Source organism: Miscanthus floridulus, chromosome 8 (genome assembly GCF_019320115.1).
Source record: "Miscanthus floridulus cultivar M001 chromosome 8, ASM1932011v1, whole genome shotgun sequence".
Taxonomy (NCBI): Eukaryota; Viridiplantae; Streptophyta; class Magnoliopsida; order Poales; family Poaceae; genus Miscanthus; species Miscanthus floridulus.
The window spans coordinates 4,850,573-4,876,885 of NC_089587.1; the positions used below are offsets into that span (position 1 = coordinate 4,850,573).

Consider the following 26,313-nt stretch of genomic DNA (forward strand, 5'->3'; position numbering starts at 1 on the left):
CCTGACAAGCCAGAGTGGATCGCTCCGGGGAATGAGTCGGAGCCGAGGCCGCATGATGGCTACGTGGTGAGCTTCGTCGTCTTCCACGAGCGAGGCCTCGGGTCGCCGGTGGATCAGTTCATGCGGGTGCTCCCGCACTACTATGGCGTGGAGCTTCACAACTTCAGCCCCAACTCCATCGCGCAGGCGGCCATCTTCGTCGCCGTCTGCGAGGGGTACTTGGGGATCGCTCCCCACTGGGAGCTGTGGCTCCACTTGTTCCGAGCGACGTTCACCACCAAGCCAGGGGGGAACGAAGGGGGCTCGGAAGGTGCTGAGGGCCGGCGGCTGCACTCTTCACGTGCGCCAAGACCGGCAGTCCCTCTACGTCCCGGCCCAGCTGTCATCGTCCAACCGTCGTTGGTATGACAGCTGGTTCTACCTCCGCAACGACGACGGAGGACTTCCCCCTTATACCGGGCGGGTTGTAGAGAGTCAGCCAGAGAAATGGGGATACGGCATCATCAAGGTCGATCAGCCTAGGCTGGAACCGCTCTTGAGGGCCTTGGGGAAGCTACGTGACCGCGGCCTTTCGGCGGCCGTGGTCGTGTCGGCTTTTCACCGCCGAAGGGTGTTGCCGCTGATGGCCCGGTGGCGGCGACTGTTCGAGATGACCCCGAGCGATCCGATCGCCGGTATCAAGATGTCCGCCTTCGCCCTTACCGACGACGAGACCCTGCGTCGGGTGAGAGAGGCGGTAGACGGGAAGCCAAAGATTGATGATTTGACGCCGTTCCCGATGCGCCCGTCGCGGGGGCACGTTTCACTGGTAAGTTGGATGTTGCCGAGGCTTTCGTGGCCTTCTTGTTTTTTGCCTTTTTGTCTGTTGTCTTACTTCGTCGTTCCCACAGGGGATAAGAGACGTGCGAGACTCCTCGCCGCCCGTTCCCGAGGACGCCCGGCGGCGAGCTGTGAACAGGGCACGCACCGAGGAGCAGAAAAAGAAGAAAGATACCAAGGAGGCGAAGCGCACGAAGTAGCTCCTCGCGCGTAAAAAGTTGGACGCCCGTCGCCGGCGTCAGAAGCTCGACGGTCTCCCGTTGGAGCCGTCTCCCTCATCGTCGGTGTCGGATTCTTCGGGCGACGGCGGTGGGCGTGAGGTGGGGACGGCCTGCCTGGAACACCTCCCCGACATTAGGGAGATGGTGCCCGAGGCGCCGGCAAGGAGCCTGACGCTCCTAGGAGGAGGAGGTGTCCCGGGGCCGGTGGCGGCCCGTCCCGGGGCCGAGGCCGAACCGCCCGAGGCGCGGGTGTTGGAGGAGCGTGCCGTCAGCCCGATGGGCTCGACGGTGGAGGTGGAGCGAGCGACGGTGGGGGTGACCCCATTGTCTCCGCAAAGGGTCGAGGAGGTGTCGGGGTCTGGCGGAGGCCAGCTGGCACCGATGGACACAGAGGCCGTGCTGCTGCCACCACCGCCACCGTTGCAGAGGAGGCTGGCGGTGCCGAAGCGGTTGCATCCCCGTTCACGGTAAGCGTATTTTCTGGTGGAGTCCGTAGTACTTCTTGTTTGCCCCTTGGTCGCATGCTGACCTTGGGAGTGTCTTTGCTTCCAGCCAAAAGCATCTGGTGGAAGATCCTGCCTTGGCGCCCCATAAGGCACTCAAGGTGAACGTTAACTCCTCCGCCCACCAGGCAGCGGAGGCGCAGGCTGGCGTGCAGCGTGGCGTGGCGTCGGGCAGGGCCGTTTCGGAGGAGGCGGCTGCCCAGGAAAAGGGGGCCGAGGCGGCCGCGGAGCGAGTGGAGGAGGAGGAGCCCACGCCCCGCGATGTCGTGGGTCTTGGGGTGAATGAGGCTGGGGCGTCCACCATTGCCAAGGCTATTGAGGGTGAGGTCGGAGCCCCCAAGACCTCCGAAGTCAGGGCGGTGGACGCCGGGGCCGCCGAGGTAGAGACGGCGGAGGCCAGAGCCCCCGGGTCCGTCGAGGCCGAGGCGATGGAGATGGAGACGGAGCAAGTTTTGGCGCCGCCCCTGGTTCAGACAATCTCGTCTGATGATTGCTCCCATGGGAAGGAGGCGGCGGACGTCGAGGCGGCCTAGTACCGCGGAGCATGCCAGTCCCAGATCGCGCCGAGGGGAGTTTCGGCCCTTGTCCGGCTACGGCCCGAGCCCCGTGGGTGGAACTTCCCGCGTGTTTTCTGGCGGAACCGGGCTGACCCTGAGGGGGAGCCCGTGTTCGCCCTTGAAGATATCACAGAGGGGGGGCGATGGGATACCCTCGAGCAGTACCGCCAACTGGCAGTGCAGTCGCTGCAGACAGCGATGACTATTATGGAAGGGGACTTGCCCGGTGTCACCTAGGTAAGTACTTTCCTCTCTCGCGCCGCGTTGTTTTCTCTCCGAGCCCCCTTGCAGTGTTTGACGTGCGTTTTTTGTTTTGCCTCTTTAGGAGCTCGAGACCCGATCCCTTGGGAAATCGGTGTTCCTACGAAGGGAGAGGGATATCTGGGACCAGCTCCGGCGGCAGAAGGGCCTGCTTGCCGATGCCCAGGGGCTTTTGTCGGCGCGGAGTGCGGAAGTGGAGGACCTCCGCCTTCGTTGTGCTGACATTTAGGCCGAGTTGGCCACGGCTAAGGAGCAGTCTGCCCCTCTGGTGGCGAAGATCAAGGAACTGGAGGAGGAGCGAGACTCCTTCAGGTCTCGGGCCCAAGAAGCGACGGCCTCTGCCAAGGCCATAGCCGGGCAGCTGGGTGCGGAGCAGAGCGAGCATCAGCTGACGAAAGTCGCCTTGGCAGAGGCTACCAAGGCGGCCGAGGCCTCTCGGGTCGAGGCCTTAGCCTGTAAGAGCAAGGCCGAGGGTAAGTTCCGCTGAACCGTGCTCCTTGTTCTTTTTGTTCTGGTTCGCGTTTGACTCCTGACCCCTCGTCGCTACGTAGATCTAGAGAAAGAGGCCTCCCTAGGCGGCTGAGGCCTCCGTCGCAGCGCAAGCGGCGCTGGATGTTGAGGTCCGGGAGCACGAGGCGCTGCGCAGCGCTGTCCGTACCGCCTGCGAGGCCCTGGACGTCGAGGGGGTCCAATCAGCCAGCTCCCTTGGGAGCCGCCTGATTGCGTTGAGCGGCCGCGTCCACGAGAGGCTCCGGGGGGCGTTGCACACGGGTGTCAAGCGCGCCCTGGCCGTCGTCTCCTCGCACTACGCCATCAACCTCGAGGCTGTCAGCGACGGCTACGTGTTGCCAGAAGATGACGAGGAGGCTGATGCAGAGGTCGTGAAGCTGTTGGAGGCGGCCGAGGCACCTGGCACAGCGCTGGCCGGTCTATTTGAAGAAGAGGTGGTCCCTCCCGCGCCGGCCGCCGATCCTTGAGCTTTGACCTAGGCCAAAAGGGGCCATGTAACCGGATTGAGTTAGTTGCCATACCAGTGACATTTTTGTGGCCGTCGAGGCCTTTAAAGTATTTGTGTATGTGCGTCTTTTAACCATTTTCTGTTCTACTTCTGAGCCTGTGCCCTCTGTCTCGATCTTGGGAACCCGCAAAGAAATTCCTCAGAACCTAAGCCAGTCCTTTGGCGAAGGGTGGTGAGGGAGCTGCCGTAGCCCAGAGGCGTAGACCGTTCTCACGACTCGACCGGCCCTTTGGCCTCGAGACAAGCTTTTGGTCTTTGGGTTTCTTGTGAAGGTCCCGTCGGAGCGCGAGAGAGTTTGGCGTAGAAATTTTTTGAAATTTTGAAAGACCAATAACAAACGGTGTTCGGGACTTAGGGGGTTCCCCCTTTTTAGCCCCCGAGGGAGGCTCGGCTTTGCAGAGGCAGAGCCGAGTCTCCCTTATAGCGCTATTGTGACGTCGAGCCCCTATTGATAGACAAGCTCTCTACACAGAACTTCCTTGGAGCCTACGCTATCCTTTGGGTGAAAAGGTGGTGAGGGAGCTACCGTAGCCCGGAGGCGTAGGCCGTTCTCACGGCTCGGCCAGCCTTTTCGCCTTTGAGACGATCATACGGTCCTTAGGCTCTATACAACCGACTTGTCTATAAGGGGGCTCCTCGAAAGACTATAACAACTAAGAACGCTTCTTTATTGTATTTCGAGAAACAATGTAAACAACGTTTGGAAATTTAAGGGTAGAAACGACGTAGCTGTTCTATGTTCCAAGCGTTGGTGAAGATTTCGCCCTTCTCGTTGGCTAACTTGTAGGTCCCGGGCTTCAGCACTTGAGCGACGATGTACGGCCCTTCCCAGGGTGGGGTCAGCTTGTGGCGGCCCTTGTTGCTCTGCCTCAGTCTCAGCACCAGGTCGCCCACCTTCAGGCCTCGGCTTTGGACGCGCCGGGCTTGGTAGCGTCGTAGGGCTTGCTGGTATCTGGCTGAGTGTAGCAGCGCGACGTCTCGGGCTTCCTCCAGTTGGTCGAGGGCGTCCTCGCGGGCAGTGCGGTTGCTTTGCTCGTTGTACGCCTGTAGCCTCGGGGAACCGTATTCTAAGTCAGTGGGGAGGATGGCCTCGGCTCCATAGACCAGGAAGAACGGTGTGAATCCCGTGGCTCGGCTCGGGGTGTTTCTTAGGCTCCAGATGACTGATGGGAGTTCGGCAAGCCATTTCTTGCCAAACTTCTTCAACCGGTTGAATATTCTTGGCTTAAGGCCTTGTAGGATCATGCCGTTGGCACGCTCTACTTGGCCATTCGTCCTTGGGTGTCCTACGGCCGACCAGGCCACCCGGATGTGGTGGTCGTCGCAGAACGTTAGGAACTTGCGACCGGTGAATTGTGTCCCATTGTCAGTGATGATGGTGTTAGGAACCCCGAACCTGTGGATGATATCCGTAAAGAACAGCACCGCTTGCTCAGATTTGATCTGAGTGATCGGACGAGCCTCGATCCATTTGGAGAATTTGTCGATGGCTACCAGCAGATGGGTATAGCCCCCGGGTGCCTTCTGCAGAGGCCCAACCATGTCCAGCCCCCACACAGCGAATGGCCATGTGATGGGGATGGTTTGGAGGGCCTGGGCCGGGAGGTGTGTCTGTCGAGCGTAGTACTGGCATCCCTCGTAGGAGCGTACTAGTTTCGTGGCGTTGGCCACCGCCGTTGGCCAATAGAAACCTTGGCGGAAGGCGTTACCCACGAGCGCCCGAGGCGCCGCGTGGTGCCCACAGACTCCCGCGTGCAAGTCCCAAAGTAGGGATTGGCTAGCCTCGGTGGTGATGCATCGTTGGAGAATACCCAATGGGCTATGCCTATACAACTCGCCGTTGCAGAGGACGTAAGTCTTGGCTCGTCGTGCAAGCCGTCGGGCCTCGGTTCTGTCCGCAGGAAGCCCCCCTCGAACGAGGCGATCAAGGAAAGGGACTCGCCAGTCCGTTCCTTGGTCGGCCTTGGGAGGCTCTGCGTCAATCGCCATGGCCTCGGGCTTGGCTGGCTGGGTCTCGGTGGCAGAGGGGGCCTCGGACCCTGCGGTGGGCTTGGCCGATGGGCCCTCTTCCGTCGCCGAGGCGTAGTCGACGGATGGCTTGTGGAGGTCTCTGGCGAAGACGGTCGGGGGGACCGGGGTCCGCGCCGACGCCATCTTTGCCAGTTCGTCTACGGCCTCGTTGAACTTTCGCGCAACGTGGTTGAGTTCGAGGCCGTCGAACTTGTTCTCTAGGCGACGTACTATCGTGCAGTACGCCTTCATTTTGGGGTCATGGCAGCTTGACTCTTTCATCACCTGATCGACGACGAGCTGCGAATCACCCCGTACGTCGAGACGTCGCACTCCAAGTTCGATGGCGATTTGCAGGCCGTTGACGAGGGCCTCGTATTCGGCCACATTGTTGGAGGCGGCGAAGTGAAGCCGGATCATGTAGCGCATGTGTACTCCGAGGGGCGAGACCAGGAGCAGGCCCGCGCCAGCCCCAGTCTTCATCAGAGACCCGTCGAAGTACATGGTCCAGCATTCTGATTGGATCTGAACGGGTGGCAGCTGTGTGTCGGTCCACTCGGCTACAAAGTCGGCCAGGACCTGTGATTTGATCGCTTTCCGAGGCGCGAAAGACAAGGTTTCCCCCATGAGTTCGACAGCCCACTTGGCTATTCTACCCGAGGCCTCCCGGTTTTGGATTATCTCTCCCAGAGGAAAAGACGACACCACAGTCACCGGGTGGGACTCGAAGTAGTGACGCAGCTTGCGTCGAGCCAAGACTACGGTGTACACCAGCTTCTGGATGTGGGGGTAACGCGTCTTAGTCTCGGAGAGCACTTCGCTGATGAAGTAGATAGGTCATTGGACGGGTAGAGCATGTCCCTTCTCCTGCCTCTCGACTACTACGGCCGCGCTGACCACTTGGGTCATCGCGGTGACGTAGAGTAAGAGGTGCTCGCCCTTGGTGGGCGGAACCAGGACGGGGGGGGGTTGGTGAGCAGTGCTTTGAGCCTGGCGAGGGCTTCCTTGGCCTCGGTGGTCCAAGAAAAGCGCTCAGACTTTCTCAAGAGGCGGTACAGGGGCAGGCCTTTTTCGCCGAGGCGCGAGATGAAGCGGCTTAGGGCCGCAAGGCATCCCATGACCCTCTGCACCCCTTTGAGGTCTCGGATTGGGCCCATGTTGGTCACGGCCGAGACCTTCTCCGGGTTGGCCTCGATTCCACGTTCCGAGACTATGAATCCCAAGAGCATGCCTCGGGGAACCCCGAAGACACACTTCTCGGGGTTGAGCTTGATGCCCTTCTCTCTGAGACATGTGAAGGCAACCTCCAAGTCGCCGACGAGATCACCGGCCTTCCTGGACTTGACTACGATGTCATCCACGTAGGCCTCGACGGTTCGCCCGATGTGTTCGCCAAAGACTTGGATCATGCACCGCTGGTAAGTAGCCCCTGCGTTTCTGAGGCCGAACGGCATGGTTACGTAGCAGTACATGCCGAATGGAGTGATGAAAGAAGTCGCGAGCTGGTCGGACTCTTTCATCTTGATTTGGTGGTAACCGGAATACGCATCAAGGAAGGAGAGGGTTTCGCATCCTGCAGTGGAGTCGACGATTTGGTCAATTCGTGGTAGTGGGAATGGGACCTTCGGGCACGCTTTATTTAGACCAGTGTAGTCCACGCACATCCTCCACTTGCCACTTTTCTTCCTGACTAATACAGGGTTAGCCAACCACTCTGGATGGAATACTTCCTTGATGAACCCGGCTGCCATGAGCTTCTGCACTTCTTCGCCGATGGCCCTACGCTTCTCCTCGTCGAACCAGCGTAGGCGCTGCTTTGCCGGCCTGGAGCCCACCCGGATATCTAAGGCATGCTCGGCGACCTCCCTTGGTATGCCCGGCATGTCCGAGGGACTCCACGTGAACATATCGACGTTCGCACAGAGAAAGTCGACGAGCACGGCCTCCTATTTGCTGTCGAGGGTGGCGCTGATCTTCAGTCCTCGGCCGTTGGGGACGGTGGGATCGACAGGGACGAGCCTGACGACCTCCGCGGGCTCGAAGGTCCCGACGCGCCGCTTGGCGTCGGGAACCTCGCTACCAAGCTGGTCGAGATTGGCGATGAGGGTCTCGGCCTCCACGATGGCCTCGGCGTACTCGATGCACTCGACGTCGCAGTCGTATGCATGTTCGTACGTGGACTTGACGGTGATGATGCCGTTGGGGCCTGGCATCTTGAGCTTGAGGTAGGTGTAGTTGGGGACCGCCATGAACTTGGCGTAGCACGGGCGCCCCAAGATGGCGTGGTAAGCCCCCTTGAATCCAACCACCTCGAAGGTGAGGACCTCCTTGCGGTAGTTGGAGGGAGTGCCAAAGCAGACGGGTAAGTCGATGCGCCCGAGGGGTCGTGTGCGCTTTCCTGGCACGACGCCGTGGAAGGGCGCGGAACCGCCTCGGAGCCGTGACTGGTCGAGCTCCAGGAGCTCCAGAGTGTTGACGTAGAGGATGTTGAGGCCGCTGCCTCCGTCCATGAGCACTTTGGTAAGCCGGGTGTTGCCGACGATCGGGTCGACGACAAGCGGGTACTGCCCGGGGTTTGGAACATAATCGGGGTGGTCATCCCGATCAAAGGTGATTGCCTCCCGAGACCAATCGAGGTACCGGGGGGTGGCCACCTTGACCGAGAAGACCTCCCGGCGTTCCCTCTTTCGCTGGCGCGCCGTGAGGCATGCCGAGGGTCCGCCAAAGATCATGAAGGCGTTGCGTACCTCGGGGAACCCATCATCTTTATCGCCGTCCCTCTCGCCGGCGCCCCTTTTCCTGGCCTCATCGTCGTCGGGGAGCCCAAGCCTGGCGTAGTAACGCCGGAGCATGGTGCACTCCTCGAGGGCATGCTTCACCGGACCTTGATGGTAAGGACAGGGCTTCTTAAGCATGTCGTCAAATAGCCCGGGGCCCCGGGGGCCTCGGGGATTCCTGCGATCTGCTGTGGCGACATGGCCGGCCTCGAGGACCTCCTGCTTCCCTGGGCGACCCTTCTTCTTTCTCTTGGGGACGCGGGTGGGCGAGGCCTCGGGGGCCTCGTCCTTCTGCTTCCCCTTGGCGTCGTTGTTGGGGAAGATGGCCCCAACCGCCTCTTCGCCCGAGGCGAAGTTGGTGGCGATGTCGAGGAGTGCGGCCGCTGTGGTTGGTACGTTCCGGCCCAATTCTCGGACCAGGTCTCGGCAGGAGGTGCCAGAGAGGAATGCTTGGACGATTTCCGAGTCACCGACGCGGGGCAACTCGGTGCATTTCTTGGAGAAGCGCCGGATGAAATCTCGAAGAGATTCGTCCGGCTTCTGGCGGCAACCTTTGAGGTCCCAGGAGTTCCCGGGGCGCACGTAGGTGCCCTGGAAATTCCCGACGAAGACCCTCACCAAGTCGCGCTAGTCGTGGATCTGTGCGGGGGGAAGGTGTTCGAGCTAGGCTCGCGCTGAGTCTGACAAGAACAAAGGGAGGTTGCGGATGATGAGCAGGTCGTCGTCCACACCACCTAGCTGACAAGCCAGGCGATAATCGGCTAGCCATAGCTCGGGGTTTGTCTCGCCGCTATACTTTGTGAGGTTGGCAGGTTGCCAGAACCGGGCTGGGAAGTGAGCGTTGCGGATGGCTCTACTAAAGACCCGAGGGCCAGGTGGCTCGGGAGAAGGACTGCGGTCCTCTTCACTGTCGTAGCGACCGCCTCGGTGTGGGTGGTAGCCCCGGGCGGCTCCGTCGTCGTGGCGCCGTCGCCTGCCAACTACTTCATGGTTGCCTTGTGCCTCGCGTTGGTCTCCAGGTCGATCGCGCACCGAGGGGGCCCTATTGGCTGTCGGCGTGCGAGCAGGCTCGGGACGGACCGAGGCATCCTAGCCCTGGCGAGGTTGCGCCGTGGGTTGCTCCGAAGTGCCTCCGCACCGGCGGGAGGCGGAACTTTCGGCCTGCTGGACCGCAGCGGTCTCGAGGAGGTCGCGGAGCTCTCCGCGGACCCGTCGCCCCTCGGTGGTGGAGGGCTCGGGCATTGCTTGGACCAGCATCGCAGCCGCCGCGACATTCTGGCTAGCGCGATTAAAGATCGGGGGTGGCTCACCCCCCTCGTTGTCGTTGATGCGGTGATGGACGTCGCGGGCCCTCCGTCGGGCTCCTCCGCCCTCGCCGCGCCCTTGCTGCTCCTGCTCGAGAGTGTCCCGAAGCTGTTGCATAAGGAGTCGGTCTCGTTCGACCTTGGCTTGAAGCTCGCGGAGCTGCTCCAGGTCTGGGCATCGATGCTCCCCGTTTATGGATTCTCGTTCCGTGTTGCCGGGGCCTCGAGACGCGGAGGTGTGGCATTGCCCGCCCTTGCCCGGGGCGGGGAATGATTGCCTGTCCCCTCGTCCTCTTCGCCCGCCCTTGGCATCCCGAGCCCGACGTGGAAGCACTCACGAGACGGATCGTAAGTCCCTTCGTCGTCGGAGTCGGAGTAGCCGAAGTAGTAGTTGCTTGCAGTCATGAAGCGGCGCATGGCTTCGGGGTCACAAAGACCCGAGAAGTCTGCTCCGGCCCACTCCTCGTCCTCTTCCGAGGACTCAGCGCGGGTGCAGGCCGAAGTTCCGGCGGAGAAGTCAAGGGTGAAACGTTGGTCTCCCGAGGGCTCCGCGTGAGTGGAGGCGTAGGCGAGAGCGTAGGTGGCGGCGGTATTTCTCAACCCGAAGGGGTACAGAGATGGGGCCACCGCCAGGTTCAGCTCCGCCGGAGTCGGTTCCTCGGGAGGCGGCGGGGCAGAGCTTGCTGACGGGGCGTTGCTGCGTGTTGCCGGCGTCTCCCTTTCACCCAGACTTAAGCTGGGCAGGTCCCCAGCCAGGGACTCTGTACCGACAGCCGGGTGGGGGGGGCCAGCGGTGCGTGGAGTGTCGCCCTGGTCCTGCGTGATGTTGAGGCGGTCCCGCGCGCGCCGTGCTTGTCGGTTGCGGCGGGAGCGTTGGCCCGAGCGCCGCCTGCGCGCGGGCTGCTGGTGCGTGGCGTCGTCGTCGGTCGATGAGGCTCTGGGTGGGAGGAGTACCATATCGTACTCATGTCCTAGAGAAATGAACTCTAGGCTCCCGAACCAGACTATCGTGCCGAGACGTAGTGGTTGAACGGGGTCTGCCATCCGGAACTTGCTAGGATGACGAAGCTGACACGCAGAGGCCCCTACCTGGCGCGCCAACTGTCGGTGTTTTGGAACCGGGGGTCCCTCAACCGACGAGTGAATTTGTGCTGCGTGCCCCTAGTCCCGGATGGTGATGCAAAGAGACACAAGGTTTATACTGGTTCAGGCAATCGAGGCCCTACGTCCAGTCTGGGAGATCGATCTTGTATTCCTTGCACCGGAGTGCTCGTAGTAGGGGGTTACAAGCTAGGTGAGAGAGGGAGCTAGCCCCAGGTCTCGGCGGGGGTGGTGTGGGCTGCTTGAGGCGTTGTTCTTAAGCAGCGTGGAAGTGTGTAGTTCTATTGGTGAGTTCCTCCTTCTGCCCCTCGTTCTCCCCCCCTAGAAATGGCCCCGGTCCCTCCCTTTTATACTCTAAGGGAGAACCAGGAACCTACATATGTTGCTACATAGCGTTCTATAAATGGGGATGGCGTGTCCGAGCCCTGTAGCCGGCCACTGTTGTGGTATGGTCGATGGAGTGGCCCCGTCCTTGTCGTGCAGAAGTGACGCGCCGGTCATACTTGATCTTGTGCGTCGTGGGGCTCCAGTACAGCTTGAGGCAGGACATGGCGGGCGACGTGCTGGTCATCGTGCGATGACGTCGTAGGGAGCCGATGGCTCTGCAGATGCCGAGGCCGAGCCATCGTGGGGGGCTCGGCGGACATGGATCCTCAGGCTGCCGAGCCCCTGAAGCAAACTGCCGAGGCTTTGGAGGGAATTATTGGTCCTGGGTACTGATTCCGAGGCCACAGTATCCCAGACGTGGCTCCCCACGCCGCGTTGTTCTCGGAGCAGGAGTTGGCAGCATAGTGAGGCATGGGCGTCAACCATGTGCATAGCGGTGGGCACAGTGGCGGGTAACCCCTGCCCAGTCCTGCCTCCTGTCCCGTCGGCCATTCCGCTGTACTGTGCCGAGCATGCGGCCGATGTCAGGGGCAGCAGTTGGCTGAGTTAATGCGACACGACGTTTTGTCAGAGGGACGGGTGAAGGAAGAGGCAGCGGAGTGCTGCCGAGCCCGCCTCGCACGAGGCGGAGGGTCGGCGACCCGGCCGAGGCCTGCGACGAGAGGGGGTCGGCCGAGGCCTTCGGTGGGGGATCGCCCGAGGTCAGCGGTGAGGGGGCCTCGGGCGAGTCGGAGAATCGGCCGAGGCCAGTGGTTGTTAGCTGGTTTCGATCTTTACGAAGCCTAAGCAGTCGTTTTTTGGTTCTTGCTTAGGGTACCCCTTCTCACGGTATCCGACACCATTGCTATGTGACAATGAGAGTGCAATCAAGTTAACCAACAATCCGGTTCAACATGCAAGAACAAAGCACATAGATGTTCGCCATCATTTCATAAGAGATCACCAACAAAAAGGGGACATTTGCATTGAGAGTGTGGGCACCGAAGATCAACTTGCTGATATCTTCACCAAGCCACTTGATGAGAAGAGGTTTTACAAACTAAGGAATGAATTGAACATACTTGACTTCTCAAATATGTGTTGATGCACCCCCACTTATATGACATGTCTCTCCTTCGAGCAATTCAAGGTAAAAATTGATTGGCATGGCATACATCCTTGCTAAGGACATGTTTAGTGCATCTAGACATATTTCGTATTTGAATAGGCTCATTCATGAAAAACAAATGAATTTGATGCTTGTATGGTACCACTATTGCTTCTATGCTTAATTTGGTCTAGTGGTAGCATATGACATGTTTGTGGGCTTGTAAACCTAGTGTTTGATCTAGAAAATGAGCTCTAAGTATTTAACTCAACATGGTATAAGATAACCCTTATTTGGAGGTGTGAAAAAGCTTGTCCTTGGATCAAACCGAGTTAAATATCTTTTGCAAGTGATCTAGATTGAACCAAATTGGGAAAATGATCCTCTTTTCACATGGTTTAAGCCTAACCTATCTATAATTTGAGCTCGCCTTTTTGTGATAATTGTTGACAAAGGGGAGAGAAATTCAAAAAGACAGTAAGAGCAAACAAATGAAAATAAATGAAATAACATTATAAGGGGATCAATCAAAAATGCACACAAGTAGGGGGAGCAAGCTCATAAACTTGTATGTTGCATTTGAATGTGCATTTCATATATTTACTTGCATGGCACAAGTTTTAAATTTCAATATCCATGCTTGTGTGATGTATGCTAGTTGTAGGTTTGAATGATGAAATGAAAAACTAGCATGCATAGGCTAAACTAACTAGACTTATGTTCATTTTATGAAAACTAGACCCTTGCTAGTAATGTTGATCTCATGGGGTATTCTAGTCTTTGTGTATGTCTAGTTACTAATGGTGCTAAGGATGGTATATTGGTGCACTCCGATTGGTATCACGCTTCAAAGGCCTATCTCTTATACCTTAGCATCATTTGGTAGAAATTGTCTCCTATATTTCCTATCTAAGCATATGTACAAGCTACAATCCAAACTCTTAGCACATATATAGGGGGAGCAATTGCTACCATATGTGATTCATGAAACTTGTCCATATCCTTTTACACATGATAAATATGCTTGGGCAAGCAACATGGATTCATTTAAAATTCAATTCATATCTTTGTGAAAAAGGTTGTCATCAATTACCAAAAAGAGGGAGATTGAAAGCTCTAGTTTGGTTTTGGTGAATTGATGAAACCCTTAGTGCTAACCTAGTTTATCAAAGTGATTATGAGATAGGTAGCACTATTCCAAGTGGTGAAGCAAATGACGATCATGACATAATGATGATGGTGATGGCATGATGATGATCAAGTGCTTGGACTTGAAAAGAAAAAAGAGAAAAACAAAAGGCTCAAGGCAAAGGTATAAGTGGTAGGAGCCATTTTGTTTTGGTGATCAAGACACTTAGCGAGTGTGATCACATTTAGGTTTGATAGTCGTACTATTAAGAGGAGTGAAACTCATAGTGAAATGCGGTTATCAAAGTGCCACTAGATGCTCTAACTCATTGCATATGCATTTAATATCTAGTGGAGTGCTAACACCCTTAAAAATATTTATGAAAATATGCTAACACATGTGCACAAGGTGGTACACTTGGTGGTTGGCACATTTGAGCAAGGGTGAAGAAGGTAGAGTTGAAAAGGAGTTAGTCACACTGGTCACAGAATGATTGGACGCGTCCGGTATGGCGACCGGACACGTCCGGTATTAACGACGAACTCAGTGACCGGATGCGTCCGGTGTGAATCAGCTAAGTCGTTGTTTGGTGAAACAGTTGATCGGACGCTGGCAGCGTCCGATCCAGAGTGACCGGACGCGTTCGGTCGACCGTGGGTGCTTATTGGACTCGATCGGACGCTGAGGCTCAGCGTCCGGTCAGTTTCTAACAGACGCGTCCAATCGGCCTCGAGTACTCTCTGGACTCGGCCGGACACTGCGGCTCAGCGTCCGGTCATTTCTATTTTAGCGTCCGATCTGAGCGTCCGGTCGCATATAAGTGTGGGCAGCAATGGCTACTTTGGTTTAAACTGGACACGTGGCGGTCTAGGGGCGACCGGACGCGTTCGGTCGACCTACCGGACGCGTCCGGTATTCACGAACGGTGCGTTCAGTGCAGCGTCTGGTGCACTCGAGCAGCGCGTCTGGTCGATGCGCAGTCTGCCCAATAATTGAGCCAACGGCTCTATTTCATGGGGGCTTCTATTTAAGCCCTATGGCCGGCTCAAGCTCTCTCTCTTGGCCATTTGCATTGACATAACAACCTTGTGAGCTTAGCCAAATCTCTCCCACTCATCTCCATCATTGATCCATCATCATTGTGAGATTGGGAGATAATCCAAGTGCATTGCTTGAGTGATTGCATCTAGAGGCACTTGGTATTCGTGTTTCGCTGCGGGATTCACTTGTTTCTCTTGGTGGTTGCCGCCACCTAGACGGCTTGGAGCAGCGAGGATCGTCGAGCGGAGGTTGATGATTGTCTCTGGCTCCGATCGTGGTGATTGTGAGGGGTCTTGTGCCTTCCCCAATAGAGCACCGAAAGGTAACTCTAGTGGATTGCTCATGTCATTGAGTTACCTCACTTGTGGGTAGGTTCTTGTGGTGTCCAATTGTGTGGACGAGGTTCATGCAACACCTCTTAGCCGCCGAACCACCAAGTGTTGGTCGACACAACGGGGACTAGCACGCTAACAAGCACGTGAACCTCGGAAGAAAAATTGGTTGTCTCTTACCCTTTGGTATTCTCCCAGTGATTGATTTAGTATTCATCTTGTGATTGGTTCACTCCTCTACACGGCGGTATAATCACTCTACTCACTCATTTATATTCTTACAAACTAGTTATAGCAAGCTCTTTAGTGTAATTAGAATTGAGAGCTTGTTTTGTTGTTTTAAGGTCATCTAGTGGAGCTCTTTAGTGTAGCAAGTGTGAGAGCTCTTAGTGAGTAGTAACATAGCAAATTGTGTGTATAGTGATCATAGCAACTAGAATTATTGGATAGGTGGCTTGCAACCTTTGTAGAGCTAGAGCAAGTTTGCATTTGGCTATTTGTCATACTAATCAAATTGCTCTAGTTGGTTTGTAGATTTTTAAATAGGCTATTCACCCCTCTCTAGCCATATTAGAACCTTTCAAACACCTCAACCTTTCTCGTTCGATTCTAACCTCGAGCCAAGCCCACAAAATCTCCATCGAGGAGAGGCCAACGGGCCACCCGAGCCTATCGAACGGCTTGGGCATCTGCCGGGAGATGGGTTAACAAGTAGTGGAATGCCACATGAGGGCTCTGCTGACCCCGTCAGCGGATGATAGACCTAGATTCCACTTGAACATGCCCGTTAGTGAGCTCACCGAGCGTGACACTCGAGCCATTGAGGCAAGTGTCGTTAGCTCAGCCCCTTCGGTTGTAGAAACCGAGGACAGGGTGACGCATGAAACACGGTCAACCCTAAATCGGTGCTCGAGCCACTAGGCTCGGGGGCTCGAGCCACCCGACCCTAAATCGGGAGATCGAGGTTCGAAGGCCAGCCCACGGAGATGAGCCCCTACGGCCTCATCTCGACCTTCTCATTCGATCCTACCCTCTAGCCGAGCCCATAGAATCCCCATTGAGGGGGCATCTGTTGGAAGGTGGGTTAAGGAGCAGCGGAATGCCACACGAGGGCTTTACTGATCCCGTCACGAACGATGGAACCGGATTCCACTTGAACATGTCCGTTAGCGAGCTCACCGAGCGCGTCACTTGAGCTATCGAGGCGAGTGACGATTAACTCAACCCCTCCAGTTGCAAAAACCACGGATGAGGCGATAATGACAAAGACAAGCCGACCCTCGACCAAACCCTTGCTATGCGCAGGGGCTCAAGGAAAGTTGAACTCACAAGGAGACCGAACGCGCGGTCGTAGAATAATAGCTCAGATCCTAGGGAGGGGGTATGCGTGAATACAAGAGATGCTTTCTCCTACTAGTGTCGCTATCCTCTCCTCAATCTTCAGTGACATCCAACCCCAACAACGGCAAGGGGTCAGATCTCACTCGAGGGCTGATAAGGATATAAATACACCCTTTTTTGAAACAGTCGCCATGCCCGGCCTCTTCCTCACGTTAAACCTAGTGGCAAGGATTGCGGAAATGAACAGCTGAACAGGCCTGGTCGGACTGCAAGAAACCTACGCCTCGGCGGCTACGGTATCTTTACTCACCAGCGTAAACAGAGTTTCCCTACTACACCACGGGCCCTACAGTCTTAACGAACAGAAGGGTCGGAATACGTGAGCCCCCTTTTCGCATACAAAAAGGGAGGAAAACAAGTTCAATCAAATGAAACAAAATGACGAGTTTGTTTTTTGTGATACATAAGGGTCGGCACTTGTCCACTGATTACAATAATAATCATCCGACCTATTTGACTAACTAGCCCTCCGGGGGAGAACTATGTCTTTGATTTTGTCCGCCAGGTCCCGCGTAAGAGGAGCCACCGCCGTCTCTATCTCATCCAGCTCATGGGCTTCATAGCCAGGAGGGAAGCCGAGGCTCATTGTCTCCAAGTCGATGCTGTCCGCATAATGAGAATGAGCAATTGCAAAGGCCTGGTTGACCCTGGCCCGAAGGGTGTTCCTTTCAAGCTAGCGCACCCGCGTCGTGATCTCGACGGCACGGGCTGCGAGCGAACTGGTCCCCTCTGACCACACCACCTCTAGGTCGCCACAAACCACTCCGAGCGTGGCACTCAGGATACCGAGCTCAACGCTCTCCGCTTGAAGGTTCCTCCTCGCCTCGGTGAGCTCCGCGGCCAGCCTGGTAGAGACGCCCTCGGCCTCCAGCCTCTGGGTTGTCGCAGTTCCAAGCTCGGCCTGGAGGGAGCCGATCTTCTGCTATGCGTCATCGCGCTCTCAGACGGCCTAGTCGCGCTCCTCACGGGCCGCGCCATGGTCCGAGCGAAGCCTCTTCGTAGTTTGGAGCAGTTCGTCTCGCTCCTTGCGTAGCCGGGCAACCGCCTCGGCATCCTGACTCGCCCTCCGCTCCAGGGCCATGAGCTTCTCCTTGGCTCCCAGCCTTAGCTCCCGCTCCCTCTCAACCTTGGCCACAAGGTCAAGGATCCACCGACGGGTCTCGGCGTCCTTCTGGAGCAGCTTGTCCTGCTCCCTCTTGACTTTGGCGGCCTCCTCGTCATCCTACTATGACCTCACCGACAGGGCCTCTTACGCCCTCTCGGTCTCGTCCATAAGCCGACGGGCCTCGGCCTCTCGCAGTCAGAGATTGTCTGCCTCCTCGGCAAGGGGAGTCAGCTCGGCCACCCTCTGCTGGGCAGCAACGAGCAGGGTGGTCACATCCCCGCGCAGCCGTGCCTCTTTGACGAGGCGGTCCTAGTTCTCCTTCTGTTCACGAAGGAACCAGGATTTCTCCCGGCTGTGAGCGATAAGGGACTGAAAAAAGATGATGGTCAGAACACAAAAATACAAGAAGAAAGAAGAGGGCGAGAGGCAAGATCTAGTGAATACCCGGCCAATGGGAACGACGACTTTGTGCAGGGCGCCCCTAGCATGGTTCAAGCTTCTAGCACGGCCGCAATCCCCTCGTCGAGACTCTCCTGCTCCACGCTCGCGGCGGCATCATTGAGGGTGAAGAGTGTCGACATCGGATCCTACGAATTCGTCCACCGGAGTAGGGGCTCGTCCTGCACGGGCGAGTGGTTGCCCCCCGACGTTAGGGCCAGGGACGATTCCCCGCCGGTCCTCTCTACCACCGCCACGATATCCGGGGACCCCCCGGCCGCGTCCCCCTCTGTCCGGGTCACGTTGGGCGCCATCACTTGGGCCGCCGGTGGTGCGGGTCGTGCCACTGCCTCAGTCACCACCACGACTACATCCGGCTCTGTCCCACCCATCACAGCCACTGCCACCTCCGCCTACGTCGACGGGCCTCGACCGGCGGCGTCGCGCCCGCCGCGATCGGCGTCATAAGGGTGACCGGCAGCTCCGTCTGCCCCATCGTCGACAACGGTATCACCTCCATCGCCAGCTGCTCAGCGACCTCTGAGGGCGTCCCTCGAGCCCCAGCACCCGCTTGTCCCACCGAGGGCACGGGCACCACTGTGGGCGGCGCATGACCGGCCGGTGAGGCAGTCGCACCGGCGTCGCTCCAACCGAAACGGGCGCAACACCAACCGACGGTTGCCGCCCCGATCGGAGGGCGACGCTCTTCTTTGGCGCCAGCGCCAAAAGATTATGCCACCTTAAGACGCTGAGGAGAAAGAAAAGCATGAGTCACGATGAAAACAAAGAAAAAAGAGCAATTGGTGACTTACATTGGCGCTGTTGGGCGGCGTATACGTTTGGGGGGCGAACCCCCAGATCCCTGCTCCACCTCGTCGGGGTGGGGCCATTTCGAGCCCGCCCCTGCTCCAGGGAAGAGGGGCTCGCCCCCTTTGTATCTTGGGGCGCGACGGCGGAGCCACCCTCCGTTGGCACCTCGGGCGTGGTGGTAGGCCCGCTCGCCCCTATTGGCTCCTGGGGTAGGCCGATGGTCCGGCCCATCTCTGCTGGCCGCTTGGACGAGCCCTCCCCTCCATGGAACAGGAAGGGCCCCGACCCCTGCAAGGATGAGCGGATAACTATCAGCACATCCTCGCTCTCCAGGTCATCACGCTCGGTGTCGTCGACTACCGCATCGTCGTCGTCATCGCTGTCAGTGTCCTCCCCTCGCTCCTGCGCCCATAATTTCTGCTGCCTCTTCTTCCTCTCGTCCTCCTTCTCCTTCCTCTGCCGCTCGGCCTCGGCGTGATTCGCCGCCCTCACAGACGGATCCCTCGATAGCGGAGCCGGGTGATCCGTAAGGACGAGGTCCCTCGGCTGGTCCCCCAATCTCAATGTTAGTGTCAAGGGGTCGTGAGATCAATTGAAGAGGAGGCATGAGGAAAGGAAACTTACGAAGACAATGTAGCCCGGTTCCGGCCGCATCGGAGGGTCCCCTGGCACCGGGTACATGAAATCAAGGGGAGCGCCCGCGTCGTCCCACGAAGGCTCCATCGCCTCCTTGATGCGCTGCGTGACTTCAGAGGGGGAAAACGCTCCCTCGGCAAGCGCCGTCCCATCGAATGTTGCCTCGGGCGCCATCGCGTACAGCAGGAGCGCGCGCCTCATCAGTGGTGCCACCCTCCTCGTGTGGTGGGCCCCGATGATGCCCGACCCCTTCAGGCCTCTCTCCTTTAGGATGCGGAGGGCGGCGAGGTGGTCCTAGAACCCTAGTTAATAGGACCGGATCGGACCAGCGGTTCGACCGCTAAAAGACCGAACCAGAGCCTAGACCGGTCCGGTTCACTTAAAAGACCGTCTGTGCAATCGAACCGCTAAAAACTGGTTGAACCGGCCGGTTTTTTATGGAACCGGTGAACCGGCCGGTTCCTTACGAACCGGTGAGTTTTTGAGTTTTTCCAAAATTACCCCTCTGTGCACTCAGGACGACTTTATCTAGTTAGGGGTATTATTGGAAATTGGTTCCAAATGCCTCTTTAGGGTTGTTATTAGGCATCTATGATCTATCAATGTGAAGATTCATAAATATATGAAGCTCACGTTCGTGTTAGAGTATATTAGTTATTAGGCATCTCTTTTCTCCAGATTTGATTAATTTAGGATTGATTTCTAGGTTTTCCATGACATGGCTAAAGTAGTAACAGATGAGCTATATTTCTTATCAGTTATCATGCACTTTTGTTTTGAATCTAAAAACTTATGCAATTAAATTTGTGTTGTTTATTTATCATCTGTCAATTATTAATTATAGCAAATATATATATATATATGTATATATATACCGGTTCAAAGTAACTGTGGCCGGTTCAATTTGTCCGGTCCAAAACAATTGAACCGGCGATTCAACCGGTTCTAAACGGTTGGACCAGTGAACTAGTGAACCGATGGCCTCGCCGGTTCAATCTCCGGTCCGGTCCTAATAACTTTGCCTGGAACTTCTTCTTGTCCTTCTCTGGGACACCCCACTTCCTCCACGAATCCAGGGCCTTATCGATTAGGCGCCCGGTGAACTCCGGCAGGGGGGCGGTTGCGTCGTTCTTGAGATAAAACCAATGCGAATGCCACCCCTTGTTGGAGGTCGACAGATGCATCGACGGGTACTCGCTGACCCGGTTGTTTCGGAGGTGGATGCGGGCACATCCCATCGGCGTGTTCAGCTCCTGCTTCTTCTCCCTCTTCTTCTGGAGGGTGACGACGAAGAAGTACCGCCATAGATCAAAGTGGGGACTGATCCCTAGGAATCCCTCACACAGGACGACGAACGCCGCCATGTGCTGGATTCCGTTGGGATTGAGGTGCTGCAACTCGATTTGATAGTAGTGCAGCAGCCCCCCCCAAGAAATCTGTGAGCAGGGGTAGCAAACCCCCGCTCATGGAAGTGCGCGAATGAGACGGCATAGCCGTCGGGCGGTGACGGCATGTCCTCCTCGCCGGGCAGCAGCCACTCCTCGGTCGCGGTCTGCGCACAAAGAAGACCGCGGCGGACGAGGCCCTCCAAGCGCTGGAAGGTAATGTTAGTGCGGCACCACGGATCCATTGGAAGATGGGGGGTGGGAGTATGCGAGCTCGACGGCGGCTAAGACGCGGATGCGGGAAGCCTAGGCGATTGGAGGCGGATGTTGCAGATGCGAAGGCGAGGACGCAAAGTATGAAACCCTGGGGGTGAACCCTTTGGTTTTATAGGGGCGACAGATGCGAGGAAACCAACCGTCCGCCTAGATCTTCGCGTCTGCCACGATCTGCCACAATGTCACGCCACGGGATATGCGCACGCAATCCCTATCCTTTCCTTCGGAAGACTCGCCGGACGTTTTGCCTCTCCGGGCGGACCTGGACTCGTTACAAGTAAGAGGAATACGGATCAAAAAATGCCTCTACAGCCCGTCTGGGCCTAGGAGTTCGACGGTTGGCCCATCAACGAATCCGACAGCCGCTCCAAGACCCCTACAATAAGGGATGGAAAGGGATGGGCCCCGCAAGCGGCCAGTACATAGGCGCACGAGCGCCACGGGCATCTCGGCCCACGATCGAGTCTCAGTCAGGCTGACCCTAGCCGGATCCCCGAGAATGGGATGTCGGGACCCCAATCAAACTATCCGGCTAACGAACCACCAAATCCAACGACCACACCCGCGAAGGGTACGACCTTGGCAAGAAGGAATCACCGTCTTCAGGACACGCCGTGGGCAACAATAGAAGGCCAGGGCCTTTAGAGTCCTCTCTTTAGGAAAAACCTTCGAAGGAGTATTCTACTCCTCCGCAGGCTCGGGGGCTACACCCACCGGGTGCGCTCACGCGCACCTGCTGGCAAGTCGAAAAATCCCCCATGTGATTCTACTCGAATCGCTAGGGGGCTCGGGGGTACTGTCGGGGACCAATACTAGGATACCCGAAGAGGAGGAGCTAATGACCATCAACATTGATTCGTCCGCGCGATCAAGAGCGCAACTACGCCTCTTGCCGGGCTCCGCCTCATCCGGCCACCGAGGCCATGGGCCCTGCCTCGTCTGACCCCCGAGGGTTGGCTCCGCCTCGGTGGGCGCTGGGCCGCGGGCTCCGCCTCGCCCGACCCCCGAGGGTTGGCTCTGCCTCGCCCGACGTCTACGGGCTGGCTCCGTCTCGCCCGACGTCCTCGAGCACGGATCCTTACGGAAGCTCACGACACCACTACGGTCCAGAAGGTGTGACCCAAGGTCAAACTTCTGCAATCGTAAAGGGAACGGTCACATCTTAGCACGACCCGTTCCCGTGACATGTCATTCCAGGGAACTCAAATCGCCCACAGTGACGGACGCGTGGTCACTGTGCTGCCTACTCTCTGTATGGCCGCTGATCAGCACGCTGGTTCGCCGCGTCGCCCGCCGGGGCGGAATGGGAAGTGACAGCCCGCTGACGATGCCAGCGGATAGGCGCCCGGCGTGGCCCTGTCATGGTCAGCGGACGTGCGCCCGGCGTGGAGCTGTCCCTGTTACCGCCTGCCATATCAGCGGGGCCCGTACGGAGGAAAAGGAAGGCCTGACGACCCTGAAGGATTTTCTTTGCCTCTCGTTTTTTCTTTTTCTCTCATCTGTAACCGATGCTCTCACTTAACCTATAAAAGAGAAAGCAGGGCACCCCACTAAAAGATATCGCATATCACACCGCATCACAGCAGATCCACTAGCATCGAACCTCGAACACGTAGCTGAGCAGCGACCAAGCTCTCGGCACCCATTCAATCTTTCCATTAGAGACTTGGGACATGTCCATCTCTCGTCCGTTTGTAACCCCTACTACGAACTAAATCAGTGCTAATAGCACGAGCAGCAGCCACGAACTGAACGTAGGGACATTCTACCCGAGGTCTTTTTAACACATCATCCGAACCAGCCACGCACCGACGGATGTATTTCTGACCTGCAAGACGCGGACGGACAAGGCGGGCCGGCGTTCCGGATCGCGCGCCTCCTCGAGCAGCCGCTGGTGGGTGACCACGTCGTCCGCCCTCTCCGCGTTCACATCCAGCGCGTACCTGCGCAAGCGATCGAACGCATGCGTGTCAGGCCCTCAGCCGATCGGAACAACGCAACGCAGCGGGCCTTCCAGATCACGGGAAATCTCGATCGATCCCCAAAGCGATGCGAAGCGAGCGGCTCACCGGGCGGGGAGGCGGTGGAAGTGGGCCCAAAGCGCATCCTCGAAGGCCGGGGAGACCGCGGCGGCGGAGGAGGAGCGCAGGCGGGCGAGCACCTCGTTGTACACCTCGAGGCAGCGGCCGTGCTTGTCCGTCCGGCGCCCGCCCGCGCCGGCCTCGGACTGCCGCCGCTGCGGCGCCGGCCGCGGGGGTCTATCCACGGCCACGGATCTACCGAAGAACGACTAGCTGCGGTCGCGCGGCGTGCACGGAGGAGGACACGAGACGGCCGTGCTGCGCCTACTGCTCTTGCATGGGAGGTGGTGGCGTGCACGTGAAGAGGCGGCGACAAAGGCTAGAGCTTTATAGCGACGGGACGGAGAGGAGAGGCAGCGAGTAGTGAGTCGGAGACGGTCGCCTTGGCTAATTCGGAGAAGAACACTACTTGTGTAATAGTAAACCTTAACCTTTGGATCATCAGTAAATAAAGGAAAAAATAATTAGTGAGATCCAATCCAAGGTTGGGGATGAATGAAGGAAATCAGAGTAGATTTCAGAAAGAAGGAAATCAGAGTAGATTTTCGGAAAGAAATTACTGACTGTTAATTTGTATTCGTTCTACGCTTCATCACTATATATATTATTTAAATTTGCAGTGGTTTGTGTTTCCAAGAGGGCATATATTTTATAGAAATCTAGAAATCAATGAAATAAATTTTGGAGATAAGGCCGAATGAGGTGGCTATCTCACCTTGCTTTGGTAGGATTTTGATTTGGGCCCAGTTTAGATGTAATTTTTTTTGCAAAATACAACTGTAGCGCTTTTTGTTGTTATTTGGTAATTAGTGTCCAATCATAGTCTAATTAGGCTTAAAAGATTCGTCTCGTGGATTTCGTCTAAACTGTGTAATTAGTTTTATTTTTTATTTATATTTAATGCTTCATGTATGTGTCCAAAGATTCGATGTGACGGAGAATCTTGAAAAATTTGGCAAAATGAGGTGGAACTAAACAGGGCCTTTTGCCCAGGACGATATATTAAGAAAGTAAAATAATCCGGGCCGGAAACCAAGTCAAATGTGATGTGGAGAGCTGAAGAAGTTGCTCTGCATGGATGTACGACAAGCCATTCTTTGTTTGCAAACTGCAAGGAACAACAGGTCAACACTCCATGGCACATGTATATTTGCTAGTACCGTGTTCGCTGAGCAAACCAGCAGGTACGCATGCATGCAAAAGGAAAGTTCAAGAGCTGGTGGATGGTGGTTCATCCCTCCTGGATGAGGGAGCAGTGGAGGTTCATCCCTCCTGGACACCCAGCGAGCTGACTAGGTAGGCACCCAACTTGGGGTGGTAGTAGTAGGATTATGTTTTAAAATTAGGCCGTTCGCTTATCTTATAATATGTATTCTTTAGTGTGTCTTTTTAGTTAAAATAGTGTTTTTTTCACAATAAATCAGTCAGTTTTCAGCGAAGCGAACGGGGTCTTAGTATCAAACACAACGTGATAGCACAGATAAATCCTAAGTTGGGCAATAATGGTTTATTAACTCCACAGATGTTTTTGGATCTTGAGCTAGCTACCTAGCATCTGTATATGAGTCAATGCCAGACCAATTTAATTAATTTGACAAACTGACAAGCTAAACACCTATAAGTCACTGAGCCAGTTTCAGTGGAGTTTTGTGTCTTGGTTTTCAAAACTTTCACGTGTTGAAAATAGTGTGGACTCATTTCATCCTATAAAACTTTGATTATCTATCTCTTCATTAATATCATACCGTACTAGTATATTTACTAAGTTGGTAACTTATTTAATATAAAACTAATGAAATTTCTAGTGAGACTGGACTAAGCTCATCTTGTTTCATCAAGAAGGAACAAAAGCAAAGCAGTCATGCAAATAGATAAAAATATTCAACATGCCTAAAATGAAAAGGTATACAACTTTGTACCATATATATTAACCACTCGTGAAAAAGATCCATCTTGGGAATGAAGCAGGGATTTGCTCTATACTATATGTCAGATAGATTTTAGGAGGAAAAATTTGTGTAGGTCTTCTCCTACAAGCACCACATGAACTCCAGCGAAGTTAGGGTTTCCGGTTTGTGGATAGGGGATTGGGGCTTGGATTTTTTTGCCCTTCGGCAGCGATAGAGGGATGACTAGGAGGTTATTGGTCCGGCGATGATGGTGGAAGGTGGATCGGACTAGATGACTAGGTTGTGGGGCATTGTATCTCGTGGTGCTGTGTAGCTGGATGGAGCCAGCGTCGGAGACGTCTGATTTAGCTGGATTGGAAAGGGAGACATTGCGAGGGTGGGAGCTCTACCACCGCGAGTCTGTGACTGAGGAGGGAGAGGGCGTCGTGATTCGGAGATTAGGTTGGTATCCGGGTGGGGAGACAAATTAAAGGAGGTGGGGGCGACGTGGTTGAGTGAACAATTGATGGAGGTGGAGAGCGACAGTAGCACTGTCGTAATCCACATAAAGCATTCCATTACCCATCTTGCAACTCGCTTCAACACCCCTACAACTCAGCGCGCGGCACACAAGCAATAAAACTCTTCCAAGTATTGGACATAAGATATGTGTACCTAAAACAATATAAATTTGTGTGTTGTCCCTCTAATTTACTGTGGGTGATGCGCTAATTACTCTTCTGAGGGAAAGAACACCGACAAACGCGAATAGAAAAACGCGAGAAGATAGTGAAGTTGGAAAAAAGAAAAGGTATGGGCCACTCTAAGATTTATAAAGCCAGTCTCAGTAAGAAGTTTTATGGAATTGTTTGCAGGACTGTCATGTCATATAAAATAAAATGACACACGCACTTTCCCTGAAAACTTTCATTTTATGGTTTGCCGACATAACTGAACCGACAGGGATATACAAAATTTCCGTCCGTGAACTATTTTTTTGTCGGTATGATAATTTCTTTGTCGGTTAGGTGTTGACAGGGGAACTTCCGGCCGCCGGGTCAAGACTTTTATCCCTGTTGCCCTGAAGTCGACAGAAAAATTGTTTTTATACCGACAGAGAAAGGATTTATTTTCCTGTCGTGGGCATTCAATACAGGAAAGTGTACAGGTGCAATAGGTAAACGTGGCCATTACCGTGGCAGCTTCTATACTAGTATATGCTTCTCGTTTTCTACTAATCAGTCCAGTGAGATGCTATGGAGTAAAATAAAATCATTAGATGACTTTGGCGCTCGCAGACACGCTACCCCCTAAAAAAAAGGGAAAAAACTGGAGTAGTGGAGGATATGCTTATACCGATCCGCCGCATCACAGAACCATTCCTAATCTATACTAGTATATGCTTCTCGTTTTCTAATAATCAGTTCAGTGAGATCCAATGGAGTAAAATAAAATCATTAGAAGACTTTGGCGCTCGCAGACACACTACCCCCTCCAAAAAAAAGGGGAAAAATTGGAGTAGTGGAGGATATGCTTATACCGATCCGCCGCATCACAGAACCATTCCATGTATATTAGATATATATATGAATTAAGAATGTGATTAGTTAATTGGTCGGTTAATAAACTTTAATCTATTCGAGGATAAGCATCGCTACGCGCGCCCGCCTTGGATGGGTTAGAAATTAGAATATGCCTATGCTTTCAACGGATCTCCGCGTCTCAAATGGTCAGTATTTAATTAT

The 26,313-nt window shown here is 55.4% G+C and overlaps 1 protein-coding gene across 2 annotated transcripts in view; it reads right to left on the bottom strand.

Moving 5' to 3' along the window:
* The window catches only part of LOC136475553 (serine/threonine-protein kinase STY46-like), a 58,864-nt gene extending 36,332 nt beyond the window's left edge, over window positions 1-22,532 (bottom strand). For both annotated transcript variants that reach the window (XM_066473049.1, XM_066473048.1), the window contains exon 1: window positions 22,427-22,532. The gene's annotated coding sequence lies outside the window, so the exon portion shown is untranslated. The remainder of the gene's footprint in view (window positions 1-22,426) is intronic.
* Window positions 22,533-26,313: the final 3,781 nt, after the last annotated feature.